We start from the raw sequence: 25,141 nt of genomic DNA, 5'->3' as shown, positions 1-25,141 counted from the left end.
AATTTTGAAATTATGGTGGAATTCCCCTATAAATCATATCATATGCAAACAGAGATCAACATACTAAAATGAAGATAGTTTTATGTTCGATTAAGCGAACTAAACTTGGCTCTTTGAAACAAAAAGGGCACCGACAGGATCTTGATAGGTATGGAGATGCGAGTGCACGTGGTTAAGCTTATACGTTTAGCAGCCACACACGCAGATACAAAGAAACGAACAAACAAACAAACAGACAAACATGCTTATGGGAAGTGCTCTGTAACGCCTTCAGCCCTGTCCTCTGCGGTCAGTCCTGGCCGCCTTCCACAGCTTCACTGCATCCTGAGACTCATCTTTTCCAAATCTCTCTCGCTCTCTTTCTCTCCTGCAAGCATCTAGGGGGTCCAAGCATCTGCTGGCTTCAAGAGGAAAGGCTAATGTGTAGAACACAGAAATAAATTAGAGCCATTGTAAGCTCGGAAAAGGCCCAAAATGTGAAAGCCCCCCCTTAATATTCTCCCGCATGAGTCCCAGATGGAAGGGCTGCGTGGAAAGCAAAATGATTCCTGCTGTTTCTTCACAGAGTCCCTTTAGTGTACACCACAGTCCCTCCATCTCTCTGCCATTTATCGTCTGGTGGGTTCTATTGGTTCTCCATGGCATAACACTGGGCACTGCCTCTCTCCTTTCCTTCGAAAGCCTGGCAGGGGCTGACCGTACTTGTCCACGCACCAGCACAGGCCGCGCTTCCGCCCCTTAGATGGCCGGCACTGACAGAGAGAGAGAGAAAGAGTGAGAGATTATTTATTATTTTACTCATTACTCATTATTATTATCTTACTCATTACAGAGACTGGGAGCATTGGAATTTTCTTATATGCAAAATATCTAATATTTCTCATTTCTGAAATGAGCTGCACGAGCACTTTAAGATTACCGTCCACAATAAATATAACACAATAAACAAAGTCACCAGTTGAATTTTGCATGACTGTATAAACACACAACAGAATAAACGACAAAAAAATCAGATTTTTTTTTTCTATTTGCAACAATTTGTCCATGATGAATGACTTATCATCAAATAGAGAAACGTTTTACTGAAAATATGAACATAACTAGCCAGCAAAGTCAGTCACGTTGGTCACGGTTGTTTTCAGACTGATCAACAAGCTCAACCTACATTTCGCTGCTGTCGAAACAAAACCTCAAATCTCCAAAATGATAATTTTACAGGAGAAGCAAAAAACCTACTTTACTTTTAATGTAAGTCAATGGAACCAGAGTTTTTCCAAGTAGTTTTGGGACACTTCTTTTAGTCCATTCATCATTAAACTTACACACAGTGTAACAGACAACAGGCATTTTCAAACTATGTCAAAAACTGAAAAATGACCAAAATGGAGATTTTGTTCTGACAGCAGCGATATGGTGCTTTATTAATTATAACAACAACATTTGTCATATTTGAAACTGATTGGTTAAATATCTGTTTTGTAACAAGGTATTGCGAAAAAAAAAGTAAAACTGACTGCCTATGGCCCACTAGCGATACTGCTATGTCCCACTGGGGGGCCCAGAGATTTTTTTTTTTACTTGTTTTAAAGAGGCTAGTTCTGTCACAATCACAAAATATTAAGCTGGCGATTAATTGTCATATCAATAATTGCAATTAACAATTCAGTTATTTTTTCTTTTTCATTATACGCATCTATTTAGGTATAAGCCAAATACTTGTGGCTGAGCTGTGTTAACTAGGAGGCTGGGTTTGCATCATCTATACGAGGGATAGACCTACACAGTTCCACATCATCACTGTCAGAGCAAAACCTTGTATCTCCAAAATGGTAACTGTACAGGAAAAAGGCATTATAAGCCAAACTTGTAGTAGAACATTACAACGTAATGTAGGTCCACTCCTGAAATTTTAACCCAATGAAAAGTGTAACTGGAGTTTTCAAATTATGCAAAAAAGTAAAAGAAAAAAAAACAAAAAACAAAAACAAATGACAAAAATGGTGATAGAAGGTTTTTGTGCAACAGTGACAATATTGATGAAAACTCTTAACCATTACCATCTCTAAGCCATTACACACTCCTATAACCTAAGAATGGCTCCTTTAGTTTGCAGTTAAGTCCCTGTAGTTACTGAATAATAAGCCTTTGTATGAAATAAACCTGGATTGTTAAGGGGTTAAATTAAACTGTGGAACTCCTTGTGGTTCTTGCAGCTGCTCAACCCTCTTCTTTATACACCGTAGCTTATTACGGGTATTTAATCTCCACATTTACAGCTGAGATAAAAAATAAATGAGGTATTATCACTCTCCACAGACAAGTTTAGTTCAAGAGGCCTGTTTTAGAACCGAGTTGCATTGCATTTGTCAGACGCTCTTATCCAGAGCGACTTACAATTTGATCAGTTTACACAGGTAGGCGAAGGTAGTGTTAGGAGTCTTGCCCAAGGACTCTTACTGGTGTAGTGTAGGGTGCTTACCGAGGTGGGGATTGAACCCCAGTCTACAGCATAGAAGACAAAGGCGTTACCCACTACACTATACCAACCAGATGCATGCTTAAGTAAGAGGAGAATTTATTAGAAATCCATGACGATTGACAGGCTCATTCGCATCCTGCATTGTAGACAGACAAGCCCCTCAAGCGGAGGGAGATATTTGCACCACATGCAGTGGACACGTCCACTTAGAATTAAACTGGCTGTGTTTGTTACAGTCCCTTTAAGATGAATGCATGTAAATTACTTCTGTTCTGATTGGGCGTCCTGTGTTTTTTCTGATTCAAAAAGAAAGTAAATGAGTTGGTTTTTGCGACATCACCAAAACAACAAATTAAAAATGGACTACTTCTGCGGCTTAGTTTCCACATATGGACTGTATGGACCTTTATTTGGAAAAAAAAAAAAAGTTTTTCTATGATATGGGCCCCCTTTTCTATAGTGAAAGTGTGAAATAAGCCAATCAGATGACACTTTCACCTGATGAAATGACTTAAAACCTACCAAAATGAAAAATATTGAGTATGCTGTTTTGTAAAAAGCAAAATAAAATGATAATTATTAATATCATTATTTTATATACTCTTTTTTGTAATGTATCCTAATGCTCCAGGTTTGAACCTCATGCCCCCAGCACCAGAAAACCTCCCAGTGAGCAGTCTCGCTCCCTAAATACGCTGATGTCTGACCTGTTTCTGGGTGCAGGTATTTTCGGGGCTCGTTTTTTTACGACGGACATCCTGTTTCACGTTCATATAGAGCAGCTTAAAGGTAAACACAGGCAGGCTGAAATATTTGCTCAGGGCCAGTGTGTGAAGCACGCCAGCGCCAGCTTCTATTTTCAGCCTCCCGCTGGCCAGTACAAATCATCCATTGCTGATTATACCCCCGGCTTCAAATTATGGGTGCTACAAATGACTTACAGAGCTCTGCGCTCCAGCCCAGAGGGCTGTTATTTAGCTGCCAATTTAACTAAAGGTCAAAGTCCTGTTTAGTAAAGAAAGAAAAAAATAAGCGTTAATTTATAAGGAGGCAAAGGACAACAGCAACGGGTCTTGATTAGATTGTAAATGGCCCGTTGATTCTTACATGGCAGTATGTGATACAGGAGCACAAGGGGGCGAAAGGGGCAGAGACCTGCTGGCTGAACCAGAGAGAAGAGACAATATCCAGACTGGTAACCTTAAAAAAAATAAAGTGCATGGAAAAAGATTTCCTTTTCCCAGCTTACGCTCCATTAACAGGAGATTTACAGTTGTGAAATGTACGTGTCACGTGTACCATGACACTTAGGCCTAAATGCTTAAGCATTTTCAGCACGTTGAATTAGTTAAGTCAGAGTGAGAAATGAAAAAAGCAATGCAGAACCTGTGAAAGCGGTTAGAGCCGCAAAAACGTTCTCATAAAAACCAAAATAACCTCCTGCTGAAACCGACATAACTACTTTGCCATTTGGCTAATCAAATCAGACATGAACTTTTAGTTACGGAGGCCTACAACATAAACAGTCAGGCTTAATAATTAGCGCTGGGCTAAGCGTCACGGCAAACCACAAACGTAAACACCCCCTCGTAAAATTGCCGCCACTCCCTCTCCTATGGGGATACTTATTTTCATAATCGCAGTGGCAATATAAAAAAAAAAATATTTAAAGATAATGACGATCTCGATGGCGAGACAGGTTTTTAAAAATGATTGTGGGTCAACGAGAAGACTCCCATTAAGCAGGAACTGCCATGCTATATAAATATTGCTTTTGACGATAGAGGATAACTGCATCCATATGAAGGCGTCTGGGACACTCATTTATTATAAACCAATTGTGGGCCGACCACGTGAATCTGGAAGTGGCTCAAGTCTATTTCCATGCTGCCGGCACGAGGAGTCCGATAATTATGGGGAGAGACTCAGACCCCGCTAGCCACCTTGACGTCGCTCTCTCAGGGTGGGTTACGCAAGATAGCCACCGCTACAGCCACTCTCGGTTTGGCCCCGAGAGGGAAATGGCCCCATAGTGCTCATTTGCCCCAGAGCTAATCACCCCCCCCCACCAAAAAAAAAAAACAAGAGTATATAAAAAGGAGACTATTAAGAAATTATTCAAAAAGTCAATTTAGTGTCTAGAAATGTTAAAAGAAAGTTATGATTCTTGGTGTTAAAGTGTCATTCGAATGGTCCAAAGAAATGATATTTAACGTTTGCAATATCTAAATGCCAATATTTTCCCTTCAGATGCAAAGAATGCTCATAAATCTTTGCTAGAGAACTTCTTTAACTCAACACCTTGAAGTGAGAGAAGTGTGACGGTACTGTATTTCTGTTCCTTACCTGTCTTTTCTTGTAGAATCCTTTCTTGTCGCAGTTTGGGATGCGGAAGCCTCGTGGGTTCAGCATGTCTGCAATTTTTAGGCCATTAAGAATGCTCTCCATTTCCCTTCGGCACGGGCCCTGCACAGAAAATCACACACAGAGCAATGAGCATGAGCAACATCAGAGTGTCTTTTCACAACACCTTAAGAAGAAAAACATGTACAATAGATGTCTGTCATGTGATCGTCTCCACCTCTTTCTGCCCCAGCCTATCACTGCTCGGCTTTGACATCCTACTATCTAGTAGCATCTGTTCAGTGTTGCATCACTATTCCCCAGGTCTTTAATGGCGCAAAGAGAAAAAATGGCAACATCAACTTAATTTATAGTACTGTGCAAAAATCAGAGGCCACCTTTCCAGTCAAAACAGCCAGTAAACACAAGTTATTCATTTTTCAGGATCAAGAAAAAAACACAGAAAATTACACAGAGGCATAAACAACTAAATATAACTTCAAAAGTTTCAGCATTTGGTTTGTCCACTCATTGCTTTTATTACAGCTTCGATTCTTTTCAGGAGACTTGCTCTCAGTTTTTCTGAGAAATCTTCAGGGATGTTTTTCACACCTCCAAAGTTCAGTCTTAGACGTTGGTTACATTTTCTGCTTCGCACAATCCAAGAAATCCTAAACACATTCAGTGGTGTTGAGGTCTGGACTCTGGGGTGGTCAGTCCATTGTTCAGCTTCTTTGTTTGATGTGTCCGTCTCCTTTTCTCAGTGAGGCTTCTTGACAGCTACACATCCTTTCAGACCCATAGCGCTGAGTCGTCTTCTCACAGTGGAAGGATGGACAGAAACACCTGTGGATGTTCTCAGATCTGAAGCAGCTTGATTTTTTCCTCTCTCTCAAAGAGGAAAGCTTTAAGTGCTGTTTATCTGATAGGGGCAGTTTTGGTGTCTACCAGGTCTTCCAGGTGGTTGTTAGGAGTCACGTTTTCTCGAAATCTTTTAATACGTTTTTGAACTCCTGTTATTTTGCTTCGACTTTCTTTGACTTTACAGCATGTTGCAGCCATTCATATCAGGAGAAAAATTGTGTAATCATGTTTCAGAAGAAACCAAATGTAGTAGAGTTTTTCATAAGGCAGCCAGAAATCCTAGTTACTGCACAACCAGGGATTTGAACTCCAATCTCTAACATACATCACCCACTATGCCAACTAAATTCTATCAAGGTTGAAGTTATGAAGCTCGTGGAACTCAAGCCCACCTAAGAGCTTTTATCCCGGGCTCATCTTGAACTGATCCTCACTGAAATTGAAGTCTGGCCATATAAAAGACAATTATTACACATGTCGACCAAGAGGGTAAAGAGAGTGAAGAGAAGGCAAATGTCTCTTTTTTAATCGTTTGGTCTCCACAGCACTCTGGGGAGTCTGGAGCTGCAGGGCGCTGTCTGGTGTGTCTGTTCATGCTCTGGATGGGAAACTGGTGGGAGCCAGAACCATAATTCACATCACCAGTCCGATCCAATTACTGTCAGGGCTGTCCATCAGGAAACTCTGCCCTCCCTAGTAGTTTACTTGCCAGTCCATAAAAGAATCATTAGTCTTCGCCCTTAGTTCTGCAACCAACAATAGCATGGAGGCAAGTGGAAAATCTCTTGCCCTTGCCACTGCTGATAGTCCATCAACCTCTCTCCAGTCCTACCAGGACCACATCCCACCTCAGAAGACCAAGGCCACCTGTCTTTCGCCATTATGCCATTGATAACATCGCTCAACACAACTGTATGTATCCTTTGACCTTCCAAAAGGTTCCTTGGCAGGGATTTCCTGGACCTTCCACATCATCAGAGTTTTTCTTTGAGCAGGCAAGGATGGTAGTCTGCATCTCTGCAGGAGGTGAAGAGGAGCATGCCCTTAGAGTGCCTAAACCTTATCCATGCACAAGACGAGAATGAATAAGAGGCAGCTCCCATGTTTTTTGCAGCAGCTGTTCTATGCATGATTAATGAGCATTTCATTTCTTTGCCTCTCCCGAAACATCTCCATTCTGCCCGGCAGTTTGTTGTGGACACGGATCTTCCAAAATGTTTTCTTTGTGCCTATTTTTCTAAGACGTTCTCCCCAGTACATTCAGATACTACCAACTACTGGATGTAGTTCAGCTGCAGCAAAGTCAAAGAAACACATAGTTTGCCACCAATTACTTTGAAAGGACATCCACACTCCTAAAAAAGATGGTTCTTCAAGGGTTCTTTAGTAAAGAAAATGGTCATATATAGGATCATGAACACTCAAAAGAACACTCTGCATTATTAAAGGGTTCTTTGCATCAAGAAATCATGATGTATATGGTTTTGTATAGAACCTTTTTGAAAAGTGTTCTATATAGCACGAAAAATAGGTTCTTCTATTTTTATAAGTTTGACATCATTACTACACACACACACACACACACACACACACACACATCTTCTAAGCCACTTATCCTTCTGGGTCGCAGGGGGAGCTGGAGCCTATCCCATCAGTCATTTCTGTGGAAGGCATTGTTACAACAGAAGAACCTATTTTTGGTGCTATATAGAACCCTTCTCAAACAGGTTCTATACAAAACCATATACATCATGATGTCATGGTGCAAAGAACCCTTTAATCATGCAAAGGGTTCTTTGAGTGTTCATGGTTCTATATAGAACCATTTTCTTTTACTAAAGAACCATCTTTTTTAAGTGTGCACTGGCCTCTCATGAAGCAGGATTTCTTGCTACATTTGAACTGGATTTTCACTATGTCACTTTATGCTTTATGCCTATTCTATTCTTCTCCAGAGCAGGTGAGGTTCATGGTTTTGAATCATTAACAGCTTTTAGACTAATTGGGGCTGAGTCAGCCTTCTGATGGAGGCTGTTAAGTGAAAAGAGGTATTAAAGTTGTTAAAGCAATTAACTAGATGGTAAAACAAATTAAATGTGGTTGCATTTGTTAGATTTTGTGAAACTGAAACGTAGTCAAGACTTAGTTGAATGTTGTTTGTGAGACAAGGCCCCAGAGTTCAGTCACTTACTGTAAATGGAAGATGTAAGTTTGTTCTTTAAACCACATATGGCTAAAAATACAGAACACACAACAAAACTATAATTTCATTAGAACAAAATAAAACATAAAACCTCTTTATTAAAGCTGCCATGGTGAAAAAAAGCTCTTTCAAAACGCCATGATTATGAAAAAACCACAGGCTACTGGGATTTAGTTAATCTAGTAGTGTCATTACTTGTCTCTGAGTAGCGCCCCTGCATTGGGAGTAAGGGATTGGCCACATGAATCAAAGGCCAAGAAAACATCCCCTCAGTGGTGTGCGGTGGAGGAGGCTGAGCTTGTTTACAACAGAAATGGACCAGAAGGAGGCAGGGAATCTGGCCATCAAAACAGCCCAAGCAGACAGCCCCAGAGCCACCAGTCCAGCACTAGTTACTCATCAGGGTCTACAAATACCACTCAGTTGCAAGCAGCGCTGAGATAGGATCTCAAACATCGCTGGCTCTTATATACAACCCCGTTTCCAAAAAATTGGGATGCTGTGCAAAATGTAAATAACAACAGAATGCAATGATGTGTAAATCATTTAAACTCTATATTTAATTGAAAATAGTACAAAGACAACAAATCAAATTGAAACTGATACATTTATTTTTATTATTTTGAAAAATATATTTTATTATTATTTTTTTAAATATATGCCCTATTTGAATTTGATGGAGCCATGCTGATGTAATACATGCAGAATGTGGTTTGGCATCATCTTTTTGAAATAAGCAAGGCCTTCCCTGAAAAAGACGTCATCTGGATGGCAGCATATGTTGCTCCAAAACCTGTACATATTGTTCAGCGTTGGATGCAGTGTCTGTGATTTCCTAAAATAATTTAAATTTAAACCATAGGTCACTTTTCCACTTCACCTCAGTCCCTCTTAAATGAGCTTTGGCCCAGAGAAGGTGGCAGTGTTTCTGGATCCTGTTTATATATGTTTTTTTCTTTGCATGGTAGAGTTTTAACTTGCATTTGTGGATGCAGTGATGAATTGTCTTCATAGACAGTGGTTCTCTGAAGTGTTCCTGAGCCCATGCAGTGATTTCCACTACAGAGCCATGTCTGTTTTTAATGCAATGCTGCCTGAGGGCCCAAAGATCACAACCAGCCAATATTGGTTTTCAGCTTTGTCTCTTGCATACAGAGATTTCTTCAGATTCTCTGAATCTTTTGATGATGCTATGTACCATAGATGATGAAATCCCCAGGTTCTTTGCTATTCTACATTGAGAAAAGTTATTTTTGAATTGTTGCACTTACCTGTGCAGTCTTTCACAGAGCAGTGAATCTCTCCCCATCTTTACTTCTGAAAGACTCAGCCTCTCTGGGATGCTCTTTATATAACCAGTAATGTTACTGACCTGTTGGCAATTAACCTTATTGGTCATGGGATGTTACACCAGGTGTTTTTTAGCATTATACAACTTTACCAGTCTTTGTTGCCCTTTTTTTGAAATGTGCTGGCATCAAATTCAAAATGGACATATATTTAAAGAAAAAAAAGTTATTGCTAAATTGTCTTTGTACATTTTTTCATGTTTCACTACATTATGTTTTTATTTACATTTTGTACAATGTCCTTTTTTGGAAATGGGATTGAAATTGGTAGGACACAAAAAGAGCCAAAAAGGATGTAACTCCACCAATCTTATGGTGTTCCCAGTGTAATTCAAATGCATAATCATTATCATTCACAAACATTCACACAAACACACATACACATATTTGGGGTATTGCATGACGCATACTATGAGCCAAATACAAGCCAAAAACCATATGCCAAACAACCACACAAGCACACACACCCTGTTCCATCAACAAGTCATGGCCACCATTGACCACACATAGTGGGTCCAGTAATGATGTGCCAAAGTGAAGTATGAGAAAACCAAGTCTAGCCATTGCCACAGGATCGTCCCTGACAATTCCAAACAGCTTCATCATGCGAACGCACAGCATGCTCAGTGAGCCTGCTCACCACTCGGCCTATGCTCAGGAGCTATACAGATGTCTTGTGCTGTGACTCTTTAGTTATAGAGACATCACAAGATATGCCTGGAATGTTTGAGGAATGTCTATGGTATGTAATGCTTTAAACATAGGCATTTTCAAGGCACACTTTCAATCTACATCTAACTTCGGAACAGTATTTGTAATGCTATAGATGGCCAAGTGTTAAAAGAGTAGTCTGGAATAAAAATAGTGCTATTCTGTATCATTTGACTTGTTGCTTCATGCCACCATAGCAACATCAGTTTGCTGTGGTCGTTAAAAAATTAGGTTTAGGTAAGGTCATATTAGGTTTGCCTTGTGTGTTGAATTAGAATTTTATCTACATTGGATAGCAACACTATTCTTTCAGTGAATTCAGTGTAAATTAACATTTTTGTGGATATCTTAGCTGCCATTGGGGTGGAGTTGTTGCTTAGTGTCTTACATCACCATTATTTTAGAATCATATTAAAGGTGGAGTATGTCAAATTTATTGGCATCTAGCAGTCAGATTGCAGACTGCAACCAACTGAATTCCATGTGTGTAGTAGAATCTACACTGGCTGTCATGTTTTCACTTCTTTGATGATGAGGATTCACCCTCCTTTGCTTTTTCGGTAACACTTTCTATGAATGTCGCATTTGTAAGCATCTATAAACACATTTATAACATGTTATAATGTATTCATAAGGCATTATAAACGTGGTTATAAATATTTATAAAAAAAATACACTGAATTACACTTTATAGCCATATTTATTATACATTATGAATTACTAATATAATGCATTATAAATAGTGTTAATAACATGTTATAATTTCAGTGCCAAAGAAGTCCCAGCTTGGACAGCGTAAAGTAAAAACAAATACCAAGCTGAGGGGTCATGCTTTACAGTGATTTTATCATGGGAAAAGGGTGTTAAGCCCTAACTCTTGGCAAAATCACTGTAAACCATGGCCTCAAGTATCTTATTCCTTTTATAGAAAAATACACAAATGTTAAATAAATCATTTAAGAAATATAGTTTGCTTACAGTAGGCTATTGTTGTCAAGCTACCATAGATACCATGCATTTGTTGTGTTTTGGATGCTGGTATGCTGGTCAGAGGCAATGGAAGCTGTTATGCTAGTCATCAGCAAAACCAGCATATGTTGTGTTTTGGATGCCAGTATACTGGTCAATCAGAATGATCATGCAGGGTAACCAGCTAAACCACCACTAGGCCAGCATAAACCAGCATAGACCAACATGGCTAGTCTGTACTGTTCTTCTTATCAGGGATGTATTGCAGTCATTTAAATAGGTTTTTACATTTTTTGACATATAATCTATATACATATCAATCTATAGCAGAGCTTAATGCAGAAACATTCACTTTAAAAAGAACCTTTTCTTTACAAATTACTGCCACAATGACAATGCTAATTCCTGCTAGCACCTCAATGCGATTTCCTGTGTTAGCATCATGCTAACACATGAGTTTTCTCACACTGGATTTAATACTAATGATGGCAGATCGACCAAAAAGCGAGAACATTTGAAATTTGTTTGATATTCTAGTAACAAATTCTTTTAATTTGTGTGTTGCAGCTTTACTTAAGTTAAAAGCTTAACACTGGATATTAATGGAGGAGTAATTTAGCCAGTTAGTTAACTGCTGAACTGACCAGTTCTAGTATTATTTTGGGACATTTACTTCATATACATGCTGATGCTTGGTCTCATCTATCAATACAAGCAAAACATTGATGCAGTAATACAGAATTCAGTCGTCGTGAGGCGTCATAGCTGTGATTATTTTCAACAGCTTCGAAAGCAGCTTAGTCAGATTGTAGGATTGGAACTGTTTTATAACACTGGCTGTGGAATGATATCTGAATGTTAAATGATGGGGTGAAACTAACTGGCAGATTTCATCTGGATGTCTTTTCTGGGAGTGCTAAGAAAACTGAAACCAGATGTTTATGTAATTGAAACATTCTAACCAATATTTTGCAATGATATTGTATCATATGAACTCTATGAACTCTTGTATCATATTTCAGGCTCATAGCAATCCATAACACTACCATGGCCTTCTGTGTCAGGTAGAAACGCGGGTTGATGAGTTATATACAGTGTGCACACTGTAAACCAAGGTCATTCTTGTTCAGCACCAGTGTTTTGTAATCCTCTTCCTGGTATATAACTGTGAATGTGGGTTTTTGTGCCAGCCCCATAGAGAAACACCTAATTCAGCTTGTTAAAACACTCAGGAGCCTCTAAATATTGGCCACAGGTGTATTAGATTAGAGGTAAAATGAAATCCTGCAGGACTTCAGGAGAACTACTTTCTCCAGCTCTTCGCCCACCATGCGAATGGTCCTCTGCTCCAGACCCACAAAGTTGAAATGTAAACAGGCCATCATGTACTGATCTGAAATGTACAATACTATTTTTACAGCACTCAAAACCAAAAACACAGATCTTGCCAGAAAGTTTGAAGGGTGACCTTCTGTCCGTCCTCCGCTTGCTGTGTTTTCAAACCTGCAACCTGCCAGATCCTAACCAAATGTTCTATTGAGCAATCTAAAGGCAGTCTGTACTCTCAGCGAAGAGCAGAATCTAATCTTAGTCTTTTTAATACAACCGTCTAGATGTAAAGAAAGTCATTCAAAGTGGTTTGGTGTGAAATGGTTAATTGTAGAGAAACTTACAGAATCAGATTTCTGTGGTGGTGATAGGAACCAGATAGAAATCCAAAATGAACCTGCACGCCTTCTGAGTTTTTATGTGTTGATGATTTTAAAATAGTAGTAAATCTAAAAAAAAAAAAAAGTTTCCTTTGGGGACTCTTTGCCTTACAAAGCCTTGCACATACCCCTCCACCATTAAAGGATTTTAAGAAATGTGGTTTGGGCCAAAACCTTCGAAGGATAAACAATAACGATAGTAAAATATTGTTTTATGCATCTGGCAGCGTATTCATAACTATTTCATGCAATAACTTTCTTTGAGGTAGCTTTTAGAGGCACTTTGCTAGTTTGGACGACGCTGTAGTATGAAAAGAGACTGTAGGGGGGAGAACTCTAAAAGCTTGGCCTACAGTTTTGGACAGCTTGTGCTTGCAGCTAGAAGGCCAAACCCCTCCGCTGAAAAACACAGATAGGACTGAGAGACAACTGAGAGGACTGAAGAAATGGGGTATGAAAACTTTGTCACAAGAAACAGACAGAGACAGAAATGTGTAGAATATTAGACTGAAATGAGGGTGAGCTTCAAGCATGATCATCCTCCTAAACTTTAGTTTTTTACAACTCTGTTGAACGCTTTGGACGTCTGGTTCCTATCACAACCATTGTAAAGAAAGCTGAGACAGTACGTTTTTCTTGATTGGAGTTCGGTGATGACCAGGATGAGGACACCTCTGGGTGGTTTTATTTCACATAATCATGATATCAAGTGGGCAAACAGTGACGTCCTGATGATGTGGCAGCCTATGTTTCAGAAAAGCTTCCATTTTAAGACCACCCAATCAGAAGTGAGCGGTTCGCAGCTGACCTCAGAACAGTTTATGCTTGTAAAATGTAAACCACATAATTAAAAAAAAAGTAGACTAAATTTGCACACTAAAGCCCTGCTGAAGTAGTTGCTTATTATAGACTACAAGCTCAAGTTGGTTATATTAACGATCTAATTAGTCATTTAGAATTGAATTAAAACTAGAGGTCATGAAACTATCAATGGATTTAATATGTAGTGTAATTACAGCTGAAATTAAATAAGCAGTTAAATAATTGTTCACATGGTTAACCTCTTCAACTCCTTGAGACCACCGGTGGTTCCAAAATGCACTTCGTCATATTCTTCATAACTTTCAGATTTCATAAGCTACATTCAAAAGGTGGGGGTCATATGAGAGCTGTAACTGTCTTCTTTCCAGTCAAATAGACGGGTAATGTAATTTTAAACCCTTATAATAAAAGAAGCTGAACTCACAATTTTTTTTTTGTCTACTGAATGTTGACTCATTTTTCCACAAATCTGGGCTATAAACTATAAACAGATGGCGTCTCTTCAGTGATCTGCTCTGTAAAAATTATTTTTCTAAAATAATACAAAGAGCGTCTAAGATTTTTGGCTTTCAGCAGTAAATTGTAAGCATATAGCAAAATGTCTATGATCACGAAACACGTTCTGTTAATTTGAGGGGAGCTTTTACAAAAAAAAAATAATAATAATAAGTAAAATAAAAATGTATATTTACTTCATGCAGTTACTGAATAATTTGCCTTACGATTTCGTCATGTAAATTCAGATGGACAAACCAAAATATACCCTGGAGAATAAGAGGTTAAAATAGACACAGACAAACAACTAGAGTAGAAGGGGTACTGAGGAGCTCAGTGGCTCTAAACATGGATCTGTTATTGGATACCACCTTTGCCATAAGTCAGTTTGTGAGTAAATGCTATTATTGTGAATCTGGAAGCAACAAATGCTCAGCCGCCAAGCAGTAAAACAGGCAAACTTGCCACTGGAAGCAACATCAGCACAGTAACTGTACGTGAGGAGCTTCATGGCCAACCAGCTGCACACATGCCTAAGATCACTATGTGTAATGCCAAGCGTCGGCCGGGGTGGTGTAAAGTACACCACCACTGGTAGAAACGTCTTCTCTGGAGAGACGAATCATGCTTCACTATCTGGCAGTCTGATGGATTAATCTGGGTTTGGCAGATGCCAGGATGCCATAGCGTCGACAGTAAAGTTTGGTGGAGGGGGGATAATGGTCTAAGGCTGCTTTTCTACAGTTTGGGCCCCTTAGGTTCAGGGAAGGGTACTGTTAATGCTAAAGCACACAAAGCAAGACGCATAAAGACGAGTTTATTGTGGAGGAACTCCAGTGGCCTGCACAGAGCCCTGATCCTCAACCCCACTGAACACTTTTGGGATGAACTGGAATGTTGATTGTGAGCCAGGCCTTCTTGCACTTTTGCCTGAATGGGCACAAATTCCCAGTCACACTCCAAAATCTTGTGAAACGCCTTCCTAGAAGAGTGGAGGCTAATGGCCCTCATTTGGGATAAAAATTGTGTAAATTTTGTAAACAGTTATTTCTCGGAATTCCTCCTTTAAACGGACAGTTATCCCACAGTGTAGTACTTACATACTCAGGGTCCTGCTTGGAGTCAAAGGAGAAGCTCTTGTCCGATGGAGCCACGACTGGAGGTTCCTCCATTTTGAAACTCTGTCCCCTCCTGGCCTGTTCGCGATGAATCAGCTCGGCCTTGGGGTGGTGGGAGTAAGGTGGGGGTTGCTGCTCATGGGGATCGAAGAGTTGTGTGGACTGCTCGTGCTCCGCTTGGACAAGGACGCTCATGGTGTTGCTGCCGGGGTCTTCCTCAGGAATCTTGGCACTGTCAGCTGAACACAGGAGAGAAGGAATGCTGAGAAGAAGCCTAAGACTGTGCCAACCTGCCTCTAAGCCAAAATTCGAGGAAATGAACAGAACTGCACAATTACCATTTACAAATATCTGTCCATTCAAAATGTTCTCTTCTTTCCCTGTTTTAATGAGACACACTCCTTTTTCATCAGAATAGACAGAACACAAATGGCGCAAAAGTGCCGTGGATGAGTCCAGCATGCAGAGCTAAAGGAAAACTTGGAAGACAAGACAGAGGAGAGTTGTTGCTCTGGACCTTGCCCAAAAACAGGACAAACATGGAGAAGTTATACTGCAAAACATTTCTGAGATCCATTTCCTCGCACAGCAAGGGCCGCCTTGCGCTTCAACATGTGCAGTATATTCGAAAAGTCTTGATCAAACATGTCTTTATTTGTCCTTTGCATAGTTATTGGTGCCATCATTCAAAGCTCAGGCGATTTGGAACACAAACAGAAATTCCATGGAAAAGGATTCCGGATTTAGGTTTTTTTTTTTTTTTGTGAGCCAGTTTAACAGCATGATTCAAACAACAGCGCAGTAACCTCCAGCATTGGTGTTATACTACTCTGAGTACAGAATCTGGTCTTTAATTCAGGAAAATACTGGAATTTGTTCTGGATTAATGGGTGAGTTAAATATAAACTAACCAAGCACTTCATTACCAAGCAGCCAGTTTCACATCAGAATCTCAGAAACACAATAAACACCTGCTGAGGTTTGGGGTTGCTGGTATGGAATCACTGTTTTAAATAAAATAAAACCAATTTGGTGGCAAATATAGTCAAAAGTAAATGTTTGAATACCTCCAGCCATGCATGTTTTGTTGATTTAATCATTTAACACATTCTCTACAGGGAACTGTGGAAGTCCAGATGGGCCTTGAGGTAGTTAGCATTTTCTGAACTGTTATCTTGAGATCACAACTTAATTGTCTTGTGATCTCAGGATAATCAAAGTCTCAACAGTCAATAGTCTCGACATCACATGAAACATGGCAAAAGCTGTTTTCTTGATATTACAGCCTTATTGTCATGTGAACTCAAGATTCTCAAGTTATCTTGACAAATAAGTCATGATCTCAAGATAACAGTCAAAAAAATTTAAACTACCTCATGGTTCCTCTGGACTGCTGTAAGGAAGGAATAAATGTTTTATAATGTTTTTATAATAATATTTGCTGAGTTTAACCCCTTAAATGGCCAGAGCCCAAAGTTATATTACACTTCTATAACCTAAGAATAGCTCAACCAGTTTGCATTGAAGTCCCTGTAGTTACTGAATAATAAACCTGGGATTTGAAGAAGTTAACTGAAGAAGTTAATACTGGGGAAAAAATTGAAGCTAAAATATAAGTTGTGCCATAACTTTTACACAGGCCATATTTTCTGTTTTGCTTTATTGACGAAATGTTAAATTGTGAGGATACCTAGAGGTTATAGAGGTTAACTTATTTTTACTCAGAAAATCAACAAAACATCAATTGACAAAGGGTGCCCAAACTTTTGAATATGAGTTACACTGTAAATGCATGCAATTATTCTAATTCCAGTTGCACAACTTCATACATTTGAAATAAGTTGTTGGAATAAAATTAATAAGTTATCATAAAATATGTCTACAGAATTTCTCAAAAGTCTCAACAAAGTGGTGATTAAATCTCAAGACAGTCAACTCAACAAAACATGACTGTAAATAATTACAGTGTATTATTTATCATTTAATCATGTCTTATTCTTCCCAAAATAGGGTGACAATTTTGGTGACCGGTTTATTATTAACCCTCACCATAAAAATTATTTTTGTATATAAATTAACAACAATTATTAACAAGACAAGTGATTTCATTTATAACGGTTGTGTGATTAGCATCTGTACTGATCCACCATCACTTTTACTTACATTTTACTTCATCAGAAACTGAATCATATCATAGAGTATAACATTCATTTGTTTAATCCCCCCAACACACACACATACGCACATCCTCCTCTCTAGAAACTTTTCCATAGACTGTCTGCAGAAACAACACTCTTTATCACTCCAATGGAAAATTGCAGTCATGTGTAAATGTGTTCTTATTTGTGACATCACAACCATGATTAACTGTATGAACCGCAGACTAAATAGCACATTTTGACACCTACACTGATCAGGCATAACATTTTGACCACCTCCTTGTTTCTACGCTCATTGTCCATTTTATCAGCTCCACTTACTATATAGGTGCACTTTGTAGTTCTACAACTACAGACTGTAGTCCATCTGTTTCTCTGCATACTTTGTTAGCCTCCTTTGGTGTGTGTTGTGCTGGTCTGAGTGGATCAGACACAGCAGCGCTGCTGGAGTTTTTAAACACCTCAGTGTCACTGCTGGACTGAGAATAGTCCACCAACCAAATATCCATCCAACAGCGTCCTGTGGGCAGCGTCCTGCGACCACTGATGAAGGTCTAGCGGATGACCAGCACAAACTGTGCAGCAGCAGATGAGCTATCGTCTCTGACTTTACATCTACAAGGTGGACTGACAAGGTAGGAGTGTCTGATAGAGTGGACAGTGAGTGGACACAGTGTTTAAAAACTCCAGCAGCACTGCTGTGTCTGATCCACTCAGACCAGCACAACACACACTAACACACCACCACCACGTCAGTGTTACTGCAGTGCTGGGAATGATCCACTACTCAAATAGTACCCGAGGGTCCATGGGGGTCCTGACCACTGAAGAACAGGGTAAAAGGGGGCTATCAAGTATGCAGAGAAACAGATGGACTACAGTCTGTAACTGTAGAACTACAAAGTGCACCTATACAGTAAGTGGAGCTGATAAAATGGACAATGAGCGTAGAAACAAGGAGATGGTCATAATGTTATGCCTGATCAGTGTATGTTCATGCTAACGTTTTCAAGGTACATCTTTAAATTATGCTGGAATTAAATTTTCCATCCGTTTGCCCCTTTAAATCTGCGGAGGAGAACAGTTTGTCAGATCTATCTGTGAGTCAGAGTCTGATTTACAAACGCAGGCGAGTGGAAACACTTCATTAGTCGTCAGACAGCAGTGGCCCTTTGTTCTGCTGATCAACAGCCTGCCTCACTGCACTGCCCTCACCACGCAAAACAGCCGGCCTAATAAACCGGACACATGCAAGAGGCAGTAGCAGGAGAATGAGGTGAAAGATCACATGGGTAAAGAGAGGACACATGACTCTGTTTGAGTGGAGTTATTGCGCTTGTTTCTTTGCAGGTTCGATTTACAGACCCAAAACTGTACGTTCATAACTTTGACTCGTGCAACTGTTGTGTAAAAGCAGCTCCACACTCAACAGTATTTTCACAGAGCCACACGTTCTCACAGCTCTAGCAGGTCTTCCTCAAGTGGGGCCTGCCGTCTGTGTTGCAATTAACTTTGTTATTCAGCTTTTGCAGACGTTTCAGCTTCTTCACTGAGTCTGGAGCCAACTAACAGCATGCAAGCACATTTGAAGAGCTGTCAAACTGTTTTGGGAAGGAAATGGGACCAGTAAGGCACCAGAGATAACCACATCTTCAGTACTGGTAAAATTCAACATCGCAGTATTTTCAAAATATATCACAGTATTATATAATATTCAGGTATAAGCTTTAATAATAAAGTTAATGAACCCATAAAAACGGTGTCACAAAGGGTTCTTTGAGTGATTCCATAGAAGGACCACTGTTGGTTGCCTAAAAAAGCATGGGTCCCACTTTAAATTGTCTCTAATAGCTATGTAGTTACATGTGAACAACATCTTAACAACAATGTAACTACTAATGACTTAGTCAGTGTTACAGATGGATTACAGAAGTACAATTTACGTAATTACACATGTGTATCAACTTCAACTTGAGGGAGTTTTTCCTTGCCACTGTCGCCAAGGCTTGCTCACTGGGGGTGTGGACCCAGATTCTTTGTAAAGCTGCTTTGTGACAACATCTGTTGTAAAAGGCGCTATATAAATAAATTTGACTTGACTTGAGTTGACTTGACTTCGATTTTGCCTCATGTAATTACATAAGTGTATCTTCATAGTTGTAACAGCTTATTCACTCATGTAATTACTCAAGGATAATAACAAATGTAATTACATTTGTAATCAGACTGGAACAGCAGTTTATTCATTTTCTTTTTTTCAGCAGTAAAAGGAAGTACATAATACTTTACATTAAGACATTAGTTACACTGTATCTGCCAGCTTTCCTAACATTTAGCTAGCATTTATGTTGCTAGTGCTGTGACATTGTAACCAGTTTCAGCTTTAAACCACTCTGTGATGTGACAGAACAGCAGATGATCCTTTATCTTAAAATGTAACTTTTATGACATTAATTAAATGTGTTGCATGACCTCCAAGACAATTTCTATATTACCACTCCATTATTATACAGTACCTGTATAAAAACTACACAGGAACTGTCCACTTATTTTAAAGTGTAACTTTAACACTGCACTACAGAAAAGGCCCTATGTAGAAGATACCCGTGTGTAATTACATGAGGCAAAACTGAAGTTGATACACATGTGTAATTACATAGGCTGTACTTCTGTAAACCATCTGCAACATTGACTAAATCATCAGTAGTTAGTTTTGTTGCATATGTTATTCATGTGTAACTATACAGTTATTAGAGACAATACAAAGTGAGACCAAAGCATGTTTAAAAAATTTGTAAGTGTAACGAACTATTCAAAGGTTTCGAGAACCTTTCACATAATGTAATGATTCCACATCAGTTTAAAGGTTCTTCCGAGAACCTGTATAGTATGTGCAGGTTGTTTAAACTTTAAAAAAGGTTCTTCAGTCACTGTCTCACTTACAAAAATAGTTCTGTAAAGAACTGTAAATTGAATTCTTTCGGGAACTAAATGTGGTTATGCTATGGTATCGCTCCAGAGAACCATTTTGGCACCTACTTTATGCTGAAACAATGTCGTACAGAGCTGATATAGCTCATTTTGAATGGACTGTTTTCTTGTTTTCTCCTGCTAATATGACACCAAAGGAAGCACTACACTGTATAATAAATGTTAGCCAGACAGAACCAACATTTACAGAAAGAAAGCAATTTACTGTAGGGCAGCGTTCATAAAGCTACAAGATAGCTACATAAGCTCTTTTATACTACATTTATAAACATTTATAAAGGCTGTATATTATAATAGGCTTTATAAAATCACTTGACATATATATATATATATATATATATATATATATATATATATATATATATATATATATATTTTTATTACACACACACACACACACACACATATATATATATATATATATATATATATATATATATATATATATGTAATAAAAATAGGAAGCTTAAGGTTAACCTCTTCTATAGGTTAACAGTGGCTTACTGTTTTAGGATGTTCCTTCACATTTAACCCCTCAAAATCTCAGGCTTATTATTTACTAAGGCTTATTACTCAGTAACTACAGGGACTTTAATGCTAACTAGTTGAGCTATTCTTAGGTTATAGATGTGTGTAATAACACTTTGAGCCTGCCAGTGGGCCCTGGCTAAGTATGCGGTTCATAAGAACTATCTTTAACAACCAAAGTAAATCTGAAGTATTTTTATTGTGCAAAACCTGAATATGGTTCAGTTTGAATAACATATATCTATATATCACATATATATCTACATATCAGAAAATAATATATAGATAAACCTGTCAATATTACTTTCCAACACTAGCCCCATGGCTAAACCTCGGAAAAAAGCAGACGACTTCAAATGCAACGGACTAAGACAGTCGGAAGTGATCGGCTTTGCAAGCTATAATCATATTATCAGCATTATGTCAGAGTGAAAGAGCTATAAAGTCTGTCATTTCACCCCAGAAAGTGTCATAACAACCTAATGTTAGGACAATGACACCTGCTGGAATAAGTGTTTAAGTAAATCTATGTCAGTCATGAAGAGCTTACAGAGGTGTCATAGACTTATGAACACTGCCCTACAGTAAAGTGTTAACAAAGACTTTTTTATTCAGTTTTTAGGTGTTTTGAACTGTTCTTTCAAAACAATGTGAAGCTTCCAGTAAATGAGTTTCACTGTAGCTCACTGTCAGGTCTTGATTAAAGTCTAGTCTTTAGAACTGCTCAGTAAAATTACTGTGTACTAGCAGCAAGTGTAGATGACTGCGTTTGTGGTCCAATCATGAAAACATTTCAGCTCTAATCTGAGGGACTTCATCTAATCTTGCATAAGCAGTAGTAAGTCAAGGCGAATTAGCTTGTTGAGATATTTCACCTTACAAAGGGCCCTGTCAGATGGGTGGTCTCAGACGTCTTCCCTGGAACTCCTCAGATGATTATAGAAACATCCTGACTTACTACTACTGGATAATTCAACATCCTTCAGTTGAGTAATGAAACCTCTTCAAGATTACTTCACAAGTATAACACCGCTAGTAGAAAGTCTAAGAGTGGCGAAACGTCTTCGAGGTTGCACCACAATGCCCTGACTGCACAGGGCAACAATTTAATGGCAAGGTTGACTGCAAACCTTCACAGATGAAACGACTCTGATGGTGCAAATAAGCAAAAATTCTTCACCAATTAACATCTAACAAATGTTTCAAATCAACCTCTGACCTTTTCCGCTTTTCATGGTGTATGCTAAGCAATTTGGCCTTGCTAATGGACAATGCATTGCCCAGTCTGATCGTCTGGTTCATTCTCAACATCTTCAAGGCTGCACCCCACATCCACTCACCCTGACTAACCACTACAAGAAGTGAACACCCTTTATGCCTGAAAGCTTTCACAAATTAAGCCACTTGGATGAAACCTCAAGTCCACTATTAGGCTTATTAATACTGAACACATCTATACGTTTACATTACTGGACATTTCAGTGGTTCTGGATAGCGCAATGCCAAGTCTGATCATCCTATTGCATTGTAATCTTCTCGTCACTGAAGCTCTGAAGCATCTCCAAGATTACACCAAAGTCCAGCACCTTGACTTACTTCTACTAGAAAATATACTGATCTGGATGAGTGAAGACCTTCTGTAAAGAAGCCACTTGGAAAAGCGAGGAAACATATCTAAACCCTTAAACTCTAAGGACCTGTCACTGGGTTCTCGGGCGTTTTTTCTTCATGGTAATTACTTAATAATTTATGGTTATTACTCAATTTTAAGTCTTAGGGTAAATAACTGTTAATGAGCCTTACAACCATGCAGCAAATCTACTTCTAGACCCACCATTACTGGACAGATCAACATTCTTACATTAATAGATTTTCTTGTTTTTCATGGACAGTGCATTGTCCAGTCTGATCGTCCTATTGCATCGAACTCTTCTCCTCGCTGAAGCTCCTCGGCAGAGTGTTGGAACATCTCGAAGATTGTACCAAAGTCCAGCACCTTGACTTACTACTACTAGAAAATATACTGATCTGGATGAGTGAAGACCTTCTGTGAAGAAGCCACTTATTACTCAATTTTAAGTCTTAGGGTAAATAACTGTTAATGAGCCTTACAACCATGCAGCAAATCTACTTCTAGACCCACCATTACTGGACAGATCAACATTCTTACATTACTAGATTTTCTTGTTTCTCATAGACAGTGCATTGTCCAGCTCTATACCACTCCTTTGCATGAATCGAAGCTCCTTGGAAGATCATACAGTCCAGTCACTTTGGCCTTCTATTATTAGATTAGTTTAAAAAAATCTGGACTGAAAACCTTCTGTGATAAAACTACTTCTATACTTGTCTAGCAGTAGACTGCATCAGTACTGGTGTACACCTGATCCTAAGATGACCTTAGTGATTAAACACCTTCAGAAACGAAGCTGTTCAGATGAGTGTCAACATCTCTAACGCTTTAAACTCTGAGGAGCCATTAGAGCATCCAGACTTCAATTTCTACACACTCTTAAAGGTAGAGCGATGCCACAGAACAAAGGAGCCCAATCCTGGTCCTGGAGATCTACAACGCCGCAGAGTTTAGCTCCAACCCTAATCAAACACACCTGATCCAGGTAATCAAGGCCTTCAGGAGCTTCTGAATATTAGAGTCAGCTGTGTTTAATCTGAACTCTCCAGGGTGGCAGATCTCCAGGACCAGGACTGAGCTCCCCTGCCATAGAAGAACCACTTTTGGCCTTGTGAAGAAGCTTCCTGTGGATGATTCTTTAAAGAACCATTTTTTTATGGAATGAGATGGTTTGAACATTAGAACCTCCGATGTGAAAGTTCTTAGAAGAACCCCACAAATTGGTATAGAGCATTTACATTATATGCAGGTTCTTGAAACCTTTAAAAGGCTCTTCATACTCACAAATCTCATTTTCAAATCTGTTTTTTGGGGAACCAGAAGTGGTTCTTCTATGGTATCACTCAAAGAACGCATCTCATTGACTACATATGAATAATGCAAGTTATTTGTGTTACACCACATGTAATAACACAGTAATAACTCACTAATTGCTCAGTAAAAACTGGGTAATAAGCCTTAAGATTAATAACTGAATAACAAGCTTATCAGTAGTAGTAGTAATAATAATGTACTTTATTATAATACTTTATAATAATAATAATAATAATAATAATAGTTCATCTTCTATTAGTAGTAGTTCCACTATTATTAGACTACCAACTACTTGACAAACTACTGCTGTGGTGCAACCCCACCTCCCCGCGCGCGAGTCTCCTACCTTCCTGATTGGCTCCAACGGTCCTCGCGCCTCCTGCGCCCTTCCCCGCCGCCCTCGTGCCGTTCACGCAAACCCCGCGGCCCTCCAGCAGCGCGAGCAGGGGCCTAGGCTCGCCCGCCTCGTGACGGCACGCGAGCCCCGCGCCGCAGCGGCCCGTGTACACGCCGCATCGCTCGCCCGCGAGCAGCGCGCACGTGAGGCAGCAGCCGCAGCCGGGCTCGCGCACGGGCTCCGCGCAGTCCCGCGGCACGGGCTTGCAAAGGGTGCGCGCGCCCGCGTCGCACGGCTCGCAGCGGATCACGGGACCCGCGGCGCGAGACCAGGATGATGATGATGAAGATGATGAGGATGACGATGATGATGAAGAAGAGGCGCGCGCGAGCCACGCCAGGGCCGCGGCGGCCACGAGGACAGCGCGGGGCGCGGTTACCATGGCGACGACGGACGTAAACAACAACAACAACAAGGAGGGAGCGCGACGGCTGAGCGCGGAGGTTCAGCTCCCGCTGTTCAGAGCCAGTTCAGCGCGTGAGGAGAGCAGAGGGAGTTATATAGAGAGGGACGGGACGGGGGGAGTGGAGTTACACCCCTCACAGCGGACAAACAGCTCACCAGAGGGGGGTAGGAGCTCCACTCCTCCCGCTCTGCGCTGCGGAGGATCATCTGGAGGGGGATCTGAGTCCTTTGATGAGTTCGCCTATTTCAAACATACGCTCCTAAAGAGGGTTCTTCAAGGGTTCTTCAGTGAAGGCAATGGCTCTACTTAGGACCAAGAGTTCTATATAGCACCTTTTTGAAAAGGGTTCTTTACAGCACCAAAAGACTTCTTCTACTATTACAAGCTTGACATCGTAACAACTGAAGAACCCTGTATGCTACATAGAACCATATTCAACACATTCTCCACCAATCTAAATAACCCTCTCATGATGCCAAGAACCCTTTAATCATGCAAAGGGTTCTTGGCTCGTAGAACCATTTTCTTTATTAAAGAACCCTTGAAGAACCCTTATTTTTAAGTGTGTGGTGAAATGGTTCTTCAGATTGATGGACAACATGTTGTATATGGTTCTGAGTGGAACCTTTTTGAAAATGGTTCTATATAGCA

The 25,141-nt window shown here is 39.7% G+C and overlaps 1 pseudogene; it reads right to left on the bottom strand.

Annotated features, from left to right (window-relative positions):
* On the bottom strand, window positions 1–24,475 carry LOC118826459 (annotated as a pseudogene).
* Window positions 24,476–25,141: the final 666 nt, after the last annotated feature.

Source organism: Colossoma macropomum, unplaced genomic scaffold (assembly GCF_904425465.1).
Source record: "Colossoma macropomum unplaced genomic scaffold, Colossoma_macropomum, whole genome shotgun sequence".
NCBI classification, from domain to species: Eukaryota; Metazoa; Chordata; class Actinopteri; order Characiformes; family Serrasalmidae; genus Colossoma; species Colossoma macropomum.
This window is presented reverse-complemented; position numbering and strand designations above follow the sequence as displayed.